This window comes from Hippocampus guttulatus, chromosome 22 (genome assembly GCF_054856545.1).
Source record: "Hippocampus guttulatus isolate MCC_2025c chromosome 22, RoL_Hgut_1.0, whole genome shotgun sequence".
NCBI classification, from domain to species: Eukaryota; Metazoa; Chordata; class Actinopteri; order Syngnathiformes; family Syngnathidae; genus Hippocampus; species Hippocampus guttulatus.
Genome location: NC_141282.1, coordinates 579,003 through 588,076, shown reverse-complemented (window position 1 = coordinate 588,076; position 9,074 = coordinate 579,003). Strand labels below are relative to the sequence as shown.

The window sequence follows — 9,074 nt, the reverse complement described above, 5'->3', positions numbered from 1 at the left end:
TAAATTTCGGCTTGTCGGTGGTGACCCGACAACAGTGGCGTACTGGTCCAGGGCCATAAGGCCATTGGGCCACCGTTAATGTCGGATCCTGTATCATTTTCCAGTAGTTTGTACCATTACTTCGGACCACCTGGTAACATTAAAATAGATGTGAATGCCTTTTGAGAGGAACTTTGAAGAGAGGCAACATGATGCCAGCATTGTGAAGCCAGCATTGTTGCAAGAAGGTTGCTGCAGGCTTCAAGATTGTCTTCGGGGGCGGGACGAGCATGACAGTGGAAATCAGGATGATCTTAATATATTCAGTAGCTTGTATTTTCCACCTCTTGTATTGACATCATTGTCCGTGAATACTTGTTTTTCTTCCTCCACGCTGTTTTTTGGGGAAAGGTTCACCTGCTTGCTTCTGCCACGAATCTTCCTTTTTATTGCCTCAAGTGCTATGGCAACATGATGAAAAATTTTACCCATCTTTTTTGATGCTCATAACATAAATGATTGTTTTATTTCCAGATTCATTTAGTGCTAAACTAAAAATAGAAACCAAACACTGAAAAAAAATAGCCGTTCATGATTTTTGTCCCTATGGATGCACGAACAGGGTTGCAAGGTGCTCTCCAATTGCCCACATCAGAAGCCCGGCCGTCAAATGCCCGGTCAAATATATCATCTGCAAGGGGAGAGCTTGCAGCTCAATGAATGCACTTGGCGTGCACCAATCTCGTGCACCCCAGCGAGTCAATTTCTACTTCGACAAAGTCCTTTGACTGCCTTGATTTTAAAAGGAGTGAGGGGAGCCACTTGGATTTGATCATTTATATTCCACATTATAGTCATGAAAACTTATGGCACACCTTCCTCATGTTTTAGGGGAGGAATTTGAGCCATCCTTCTAAAAACTTGAGGACAGCAACCTGACGGCATGTCTCGCCACCGGCTTCAGCCGACACAATGCCACTGAGAAGCCGGAAAATGGACACATGTTCGAGGAGTCTCGTCCTGTGCAAATATCAGATGACTCCTTATACAACCAAGTGGCACTGCTCACAACCGCACATAACGACACATGTGATGAAGGTGAGGAGGGTCAGGCGAGGCCTCTCGTCATCTTAGTGGAGTCACCACCTCACATCTGCTTCCTGTTTTGCCGCCACAGGTGACAGTGGACAAGGCCAGTGCCAGGATGCATTGGTGCCAGGTTCGTATCGAACGTGTGAGAGGCTCAATCTGTCGGGCAGAGCTAAATGTGCATGTCGCCGGCAGATGAGAAGGTGAACGTCCTGTCCCTTGCCGTCCTCACCCTCCGCCTCTTCTTCACCAAGACGCTCGACAACAACTGTGTCATGACACTGGGCCTGTGGTTCGGCGTACCGGAGTAGCCAACGCGGCGCCACCATCTTTCTTCCTCTTGCTGCTGTGCTTGTGTTAGAACATGCCACTTTTTACATGTCAGTGAGCTATGAAATGCATCATCTAATCAACAAAAATTCAATGAAAGAACATTTTTTAAAAGGCTGTTGCTTCCTTATTTTTTGGATGATTCAAAAGAGTCCCCCAAGATTCTATATCCAGAGAAACTAATAAGTAATAAATACAAAACAAAGAATACATCAAATCAGCATGAAAACAAATAGTTCAAATAGAAGACAGCCATTAAAAAAAAAAACAAGAAAAAAATAGAAGAATCGACTTTTGTCATGACCTGGATGAATGAGAGTCAACCCACCCATTAAAAAAAATCCCACATCATTTAGCAAGCCTATCAGTATTTATTTTGTGATCATGAGTTAAAAATGACTTGCGCTATTTCTATGTGAGCGTTGGTGTGCGTGTCTGCTGCTCTTTCCACAGGAAGCGGTCGCCATGGCACCTGCGCCACAGATGACAGCGGTGATGGTTTCTGTCTCAAAAGCTGACTGGGACAGGATGCTTGTTGTGTGTAGGAAATGCAGGTCAGGTAGAACGAGGTGCATTGCTTTCCGTAACTTTTAAGCAGGTCTAATTGCAGGACAGTGGGCTATCACTGGATGGTCATAGTGTGGTCTTTATTGGGATTTTAACAGTAAGCTCATCAAAGCTGAGCAGAGTGGGGATCGATTGGATTTTTGTTTTTGTCACTTGATGCGCAGTAACAGTCAGCAGCGCTGGCCGCGATTGACCTCTTGATCATTTTCCATGCCTGAGCTTTGTCGTGGATATCAGGAATGCTCTGGTACAACTTGCATCCTCTTGCGTCAGTGGTGTGGAGGAAACCAGACAACATTTTTATTGTTGTTCATGCCAGGATATGTGATCACAAAATCACTGTTGATCTTAGAGTCACATCACACATTGACCTCCTGACACTTGACTAACATCTCAACGGAACATAAGATCAGTCAGCAAGAGATGAAGCTGAAATGAGCAGATGAGACACTTTCAAACAGCCTTGTACATGGAGCAGCTATCATATATACTCTCATCTTTTTACGGTGTCTGATAGAATAGATATAATTTACTCAAAAACACTCACAAAACAGCTGCACTTGAATTGATTCAATCACTGAGTTTGCAATGTTTGACCTTCCTCAACCAATCCGCCATTGCGGTGGGCAGTCACTCCCACAATTCCTCTCTCCTGACATGCAGCTACTGTACAATGGAACAACAACAGATGGCATTGTTTATCCAATTGATCTGGAGTTAATTCTTTGAATGTTATATGTGGAACAACCAACTGTCTCTTTTCTAAACTGAAGAGAATACGCCTGTCTCAGGTGTCTTGGGGCGGGATGCAGGGTGTGTATGGAACACGGGTGTGAAAACTATCCAATATTAAGGTTTTTTTTGTCCCAGTCTCGTGGACTTTATGAAATTATGGTTTAAAGTTTTGATGGGCCTCAGAAAATGGACAAAAGCTTTTTTTCTGCTTTTTTTTATTTTGTTTTGTGTGCAATAAGCTTGGCAGTGATGAATTACTGTTGGTTTTTTTTGTCCTGAAATTATTTTGATACTTGTGCTTCACTGTCACTGTGTCTTGGCCATTTTTCACTTCTAATGTATTGTAATGCCCTTCGGTGTCGTCAGGATGCACACGGTCGCAGATGAAATCGTTTCTCTTTTTTCAAAAACAAAAAAAAACGGGAGACACGGACCAGAAAATTTGTCGGGAATCCAAAACAAATTTACCGGCCATTTTTTTTTGTCTCGTGCTATTTTAATTTTAGGAATAAAAATCAAAATTCCAACTGTGATTAGACTCTTTCCTGACTACAAAGAGAATAAGGCTGTATTTTATTTTTGCTGCTTCTATTTTAATACGAACGAAATTCAAATACATCAGATTCCGATCAAGAAAAAAAAAATCTCTTCCTGGAAACAAACTATTGTATTGGCTCATTGTGGTCACGTGATTATACAACAGCGGCGGACTCAGTCTGTGACAGCGGCCTGAGGGATTCATGTAGATAGTCCTCTGCATTTGGATTGTACATGTGCAATATGTCGATGGAGTTTGATGTCGTTTCGCTACTTTTGTCATTTTATTGCAGCTTCATTGCCAAGTAGGCTGCCATTGCACTGGAGAGCAGCGTCAGCTGTCATTGGCCTCCTAATTGACGTCTGAGCTGCACTGTCAACATAACATAAGAAGAGAAATGAAGATAAGAAATGTGATAATACCAGAAGAAAACTACATGTCGTATCGGATGGGATAACCTAAAAGAGCAGACAGATATCAGACACACTACAGAGCAGAGTGAAGTAAAAAACTAGACAAGAGCATCCCCGAGCACGGTAGGAGCGAACCTCTTGTCACACTGAGTTGCAGCTCTTGCTACAGTGAGACCAATCTACTCCGGTGAGGCCACGCCCCCAATGTCACTCATGAGATGAGGCGGGTGGAGGTGTTTTTGTGCAGCCACGCCAGTGAATGTGTCAGCGTGGGCTGCAGGGCGCAGAAGAAGACTCCCGAGTCGCTGGGCTTCACGCGTTCGATATGCAAAGGAGCTTGCCGAGCGGTGGCATCCATGCTGCAGCGAAACCTTTCACCGTACTTTTCTCCCTTCTTGCCCTGACCGAACTGAGATGTGCTCAGGATGGAGTCAGGCAATGAGTTCACTTCTTGTTTGTACCAGAAGATGGAGTACGCCGCTCTGTCATAGCTGCAGTCCAGCGTCACTGTTTCACCCTCGACGGCGGGGACTTCCGGTTCTGGCTGGTGCACTGTCTGGCCGCTGATTCCTGTCACAAAAAGGCAACAAAAGCAATCAGACCTCAGTGGAAAGCGGCAGTGACTTCACATCTCGACCTCACCCAGGCTCCAAGCAGCCGTCAGCACACATACAAGCGCCCGACTCATGTCTGCACTCGCAGTGTGCATAAACGCTGACTTAGTTGCAGAGGGGCAGGGCCTTTCTGAAGTAGTGACATCACACATGCACAATGGAGGTCGTGTATTGCTGTGAGGCGGAGCAGCGCACTGTGGTGCGCGTGAACGTCAACTCTGTCTTGTCTTGATTTTAATCAGACTCATTTACAGCTAATAATAACGGAAATATGGACATAATCATCTCGATATGCAGGTGCACTTGCTCCCTGTCACTTTTGATACTCGCCGACATTCAAGCATGTGGCGAGCTGCCACTCGGCGAGACGGAAAGCAGAAAACTGTAAACGTTTGGCGCCTTTCATAGTCGCTCTCGTTGTCAATATTATTTTTTAGCGATCTTGATATTTGTTTGAACGTTATTGGACTTGTGATATTTCGTTTGTGTATTCTCATTGTTCTCTTGTACCTTGCCTTCACAATAGAGGTAAGATCGGTCGGCCCGAGCCCGAGCCCGACCCGACCCGGGCCTGAAATGTCAATCATTGCTTCGGGTTCGGGTCGGGTCCGGTTCTCTCTCGTTGACTTTTTTTTTTTTTCGAGGCCATCAATAGTTTTGGCCACGAGAGACCGTGGTTCACAAAAAAACAGAAGTTGCCTCATCACAACACGTACTGTACTAAACTCTTGCAATGACAATTCAAAGAACTCCTTCCTGTCTTTGTATCCAGCCATCATTGTTTTTCTTTGTCTCTCTGCTTCTCTCTCTCTCAGTGCCGCGCAAGATTCTTAAGGACGTACTGCTGCTGTGGTTAATGGCCCAATTTTCAAACCGTCAAAATGATGGACGGTCTTAAATTTTTCCGACAACTCTTAAAAAGAAAATCCGTCAATGATGGAAAATTGTCGGTTAATGTACCTTCTGCAGAAAGAGAAATACATGCTTAAAAGATGTAAATATTTATACAGACTTGTTTAACTTAGATTTCGTGACAAAAGACAGGCTTGAATTTGTTATCACAAATTGAATTTGTGAACACAAATTCAAGCCTGTCGGGAGGAGGAGGGGTGATTTCAAATCACCCCTCCTCCTCCCGAGTCATCACAAATAAAATAGGAAACGTCGGGTTTGATTCGGGCTCAGGCCTGCAAATCAAGTTAATTGGTCGGGCTCAGGCCGGGTCGGGTTGAAATACCAGCGGGCTGGGTCGGGTCAGGCTGAGTTTTTTTGGCCCGATCTTACCTCTACTTCACAAGCGCTTTTTTGTTCTATGTACAGTATTGTTTTTTTTTTTTCTGACTCCTTGTGGCCAGGCAGGTTAGCTTGCTGTGACTGTGATTAAAGTACAGATCCGGATAAAAAATATTTTTTCTGAGCTTATTTCTTGTTCAAGCCAATACATATTGTTGTGGGAAATAATTTAGCACGCACCAGCATAATATGTTTTGGTTGTTTATTGTGGCCACCTACTTTTGAATAAAGAATCCATGTTCAAAAGTAGTAGCAAAAATTCTCTGTGAACCCCAAACAAGACAAGTTTTTACTTTTGAAAGCCCAAAAGATCCTTTGCTTTCAAAACAGTTTCATTGCCTCGCCAGACGGCTAAAAATTAAATTTTCAAATCATACATTATTTTGTTTAAAAGCAAGAATTTCAGTTTAATATTCATGAAATTTGTACTTGACGACCGAGCCCACATCTAGATTGTCGGTGGTGGCCCGACAACAGTGGCGTACTGGTCCAGGGCCATAAGGCCATTGGGCCACCGTTAATGTCGGATCCTGTATCATTTTCCAGTCATTTTTACCATTACTTCTGACCACCTGGTAACATTAAAATAGATGTGAGTGACTTTTGGGCGAAACTTTGAAGAGAGGCAACATGATGCCAGCAGAGTGAAGCCAGAGGTGGTGGGCGTGGCCAATATGGTTGCAGCTTTGTGTCACTGTGGATGTTGTTGCAAGAAGGCTGCTGCAGGCTTCAAGATTGTCTTCGGGGGCGGGACAAGAATGACAGTGGAAATCAGGATGATCTTAATATATTCGGTAGCTTGTATTTTCCACCTCTTTTTTTGACATAATTGTTCGTGAATACTTGTTTTTCTTTCTCTACTCTGTTTTTCGGGGAAAGGTTCAGCTGCTTGCTTCTGCCACGAATCTTCCTTTTTATTGCCTCAAGTGCCATGTGCTTTTTTGATGCAAATAACATGATTTAAGACATCACAGACACTTGGAGAAGGGTGTCCAGTCAACATGGATGATATGAAAGTCTTGCGGAAGAAGAACCTTGCCCTGGGGAATGACACTGTGAAGAGGCGGACCACTGTTGTGAAACTCGTTTGAGTGTCGCAATTGGTAAATTTTCCCATACATGCAGCTGGAACGAGCAGATAATTGGAACGCTGACAATACATTTTATTTGTGCATGGAAAAATGAAGGTAAATGGCAAATGGTATTTTGCCTGTATTGTGCTTTTAAAGGCACTCAAAGCACTTGAACAATCCTCACAAGCATCAGGACCAAGTTGAGGCTTTAGTGTTTTGGTCAAGGACTCCCGGGCATAGTCACTCGAGGTCAGAATTGGAACCAAGACCTTCAGACTGGAAAACGACCAGGATACCACCTGAGCTGTGCCTCCCCATAAGGATTTCGATTGTGTTCTTGTCAAAGTTTCTCTTCTGGTTTTTGCTGAGGGACCAACTGATGTGTGTCAGGAGCTCAGAGATTACATTTCGGAAGCGGTACCAGACTGACTGTGGAGATTCGTAAGTTTGGCTTTTATGTATCGCGACCTAAATTGTGTCACTACCTCAATAAGATGAGATAAAACAAGATAAAATAATTTTTTTGGGTGCATTTTTTACACCGTGAAGCCTGTTGAGGTTTGCAAATTCAAAACAGATCTCAGGAGGTTCTTGTAAAGGAAGCAACTAATGTGTGATAGGATCCGACAGGTTACTTTTTGGAAGTGGATCCAGATTGACGGTGGAAACCTGTAAGTGGGATTTTTTTGGGGGGGTGGGGGGGGGGGTGGGAAGATAATTACTTAGTTTTGTTTTCATTAAAATCTGACACAGAAATTTAACTGGTTCAGATTATTATTTTTTGTTTTGTTTGAGCCTCACATTGTTTGAATGTGTAGTCGATGTTTGGATGTGGTACCAGATTCAGTGTTGAGCCTGGTGAGTGGAAAAATGGCTAAGTCTATTTGGCAGCTCAATTAAATGAAATTTGGGGATTTGCTCGTTACATTTGACATGCTTTGTGTGAAACTTTCCCAAGCTCTGTCGCGAACTTAATATGAAAGCTATTGTTGCATATTAGACATGTCAGGAACCAGCAAGTTTCTTCCAAACTACAAGTAAGCACCATAACCCAAAGTGGATCACTGGAAAAAAAATCTAAATGGTTGTTTTTTTTCCAGATTAATTTAGTGCTAAACTAAAAATAGAAACCAAACACTGAAGAAAAAATTGCGGTTCTTGATTTTGGTCCCCATGGATGCACGAACAGGGTTGCAAGGTGCTCTCCAATTGCCCACGTCAAATGCCCCGCCGAATATATCATCCGCAACGGGAGAGCTTGCAGCTACATTAATGCACTTGGCGTGCACCAATCTCATACACCCCAGCAAGTCAATTTCTGCTTCGGAAAGTCCTTTGACTGCCTTGATTTTAAAAGGAGTGAGGGGAGCCACTTGGATTTGATCATTTATATTCCACATTATAGTCATGAAAACTTATGGCACAACTTCCTCATGTTTTAGGGGAGGACTTTGAGCCATCCTTCTACAAACTTGAGGCCAGCAACCTGACGGCATGTCTCGCCACCGGCTTCAGCCAACGCAATGCCACGGAGAAGGCGGGAAAAGGTCACATGTTCGAGGAGTCTCGCCCTGTGCGAATATCGGACGACTCGTTATACAACCAGGTGGCACTGCTAACAGGACATGACGACACGTGCGAGGAAGGTGAGGATGGTCAGGCAAGGCCTCCAGTCATCTTAGTGGAGTCACCACCTCACATCTGCTTCCTGTTTTGCCGCCACAGGTGACAGTGGACAAGGGCAGTGCCAGGACGCATTGGTGCCAGGTTAGTATTGAACATGCGAGAGGCGCAGCTTGTTGGGCTGAGCTAAATGTGCATGTCGCCGGCAGACGAGAAGGTGAACCTCCTGTCCCTTGCCGTCCTCGCCCTCCGCCTCGTCTTCGCCAAGACACTCGCCATCAACTGTGTCATGACACTGGGCCTGTGGTTCGGGGCACCGAAGTAGCCAGCACAGCGCCACCATCTTCCTCTTGCTGCTGTGCTTGTGTGAGAACATGCCACTTTTTACATGTCAGTGAGCTATAAAATGCATCATTTAATCAACAAAAATTCAATAAAAGAACATTTTTTAAAAGGCTGTTGCTTCCTTATTTTTTGGATGATTCAAAAGAGTCCCCCAAGATTCTACATCCAGGGAAACTAATAAGTCATGAATAAAATACAAAGAAGACATCAAATCACCATGATTACAAATTGTTCAAATCATAGAAAGCCATTTTGAAAAAAAAAATCAACAATACAGAAGAATTCAGTTGCCTCGATTCAACTTTCGCCATGACCTGGATGAATGAGAGTCAACCCACACATTAAAAAAAAAATCCCACATCATTTAGCAAGCCTATCGGTATTTATTTTGTGAGCATGAGTTAAAAGTGACTTCAGCTATTTCAGTGTGAGTGTTGGTGTGCGTGATATCGTTTGTGTCTCTGCTGGTCTTTCC

The 9,074-nt window shown here is 43.8% G+C and overlaps 2 long non-coding RNA genes across 4 annotated transcripts; both read left to right on the top strand.

Moving 5' to 3' along the window:
* The first annotated feature begins 884 nt into the window (after positions 1–884).
* On the top strand, positions 885–1,671 carry LOC147185902 (uncharacterized). Its single transcript, XR_015099181.1, has 3 exons — positions 885–1,077; positions 1,157–1,198; positions 1,264–1,671. It is a non-coding gene; the product is annotated as an uncharacterized LOC147185902 (long non-coding RNA).
* Positions 1,672–6,303: 4,632 nt separating this feature from the next.
* LOC147185901 (uncharacterized) lies at positions 6,304–8,711 on the top strand. Of its 3 annotated transcripts, none has more exons than XR_015099183.1 (4): positions 6,304–6,661; positions 8,074–8,277; positions 8,357–8,398; positions 8,464–8,711. It is a non-coding gene; the product is annotated as an uncharacterized LOC147185901 (long non-coding RNA). The 3 variants fall into 3 exon arrangements; XR_015099182.1 differs by having other exon boundaries at positions 6,305–7,072; XR_015099184.1 differs by lacking the exon at positions 6,304–6,661 and adding an exon at positions 7,121–7,302.
* The last annotated feature ends 363 nt before the right edge of the window (positions 8,712–9,074 follow it).